The sequence below is a fragment of the Lepisma saccharinum genome, chromosome 7 (genome assembly GCF_977018435.1).
Source record: "Lepisma saccharinum chromosome 7, izLepSacc3.1, whole genome shotgun sequence".
Classification (NCBI taxonomy): Eukaryota; Metazoa; Arthropoda; class Insecta; order Zygentoma; family Lepismatidae; genus Lepisma; species Lepisma saccharinum.
Genome location: NC_139235.1, coordinates 63,519,702 through 63,520,386, shown reverse-complemented (window position 1 = coordinate 63,520,386; position 685 = coordinate 63,519,702).

Genomic DNA, 685 nt, shown 5'->3' with positions numbered 1-685 from the left:
ATCTCTCTCTTTCTTTCTCTTCCTTTTTTTTTCCCTTTCTCTTCCAATTCTTCCCTGCCCGTTTTCTTCCTTCTTCTGTTTATGTCCAGTCTATCCTGCTTCTCATAGCCATTCTTTTCCAGCTGTTTCCATAGGCTATTTATTTTGCCTTCTTTTTCACATTCTTTCATGCATATTTTCTTGATTCTGTCCTCCATATTCTTTATAAAATTTATTTTTGTCACCTCACTTACATCACTTCTTTTGTGGCAGAATACCCCTGCTGCACACTTCTTCTGATGCCAAGCGGTTTCAATTTCTTGTCCTCTCTTCCTTTTCATCAATATATCTAGAAAGCTTAACTTGTCTTCTTCTTCTATTTCAAGTTCCAATAATATCCCTCTTTCTTCATCTTGTATTTCTTTGGCAAAAATATCAAGCTGCCTCTTCGTTCCCTTCCATATGCCAAATTTTTGCCAAAGAAATACAAGATGAAGAAAGAGGGATATTATTGGAACTTGAAATAGAAGAAGAAGACAAGTTAAGCTTTCTAGATATATTGATGAAAAGGAAGAGAGGACAAGAAATTGAAACCGCTTGGCATCAGAAGAAGTGTGCAGCAGGGGTATTCTGCCACAAAAGAAGTGATGTAAGTGAGGTGACAAAAATAAATTTTATAAAGAATATGGAGGACAGAATCAAGAAA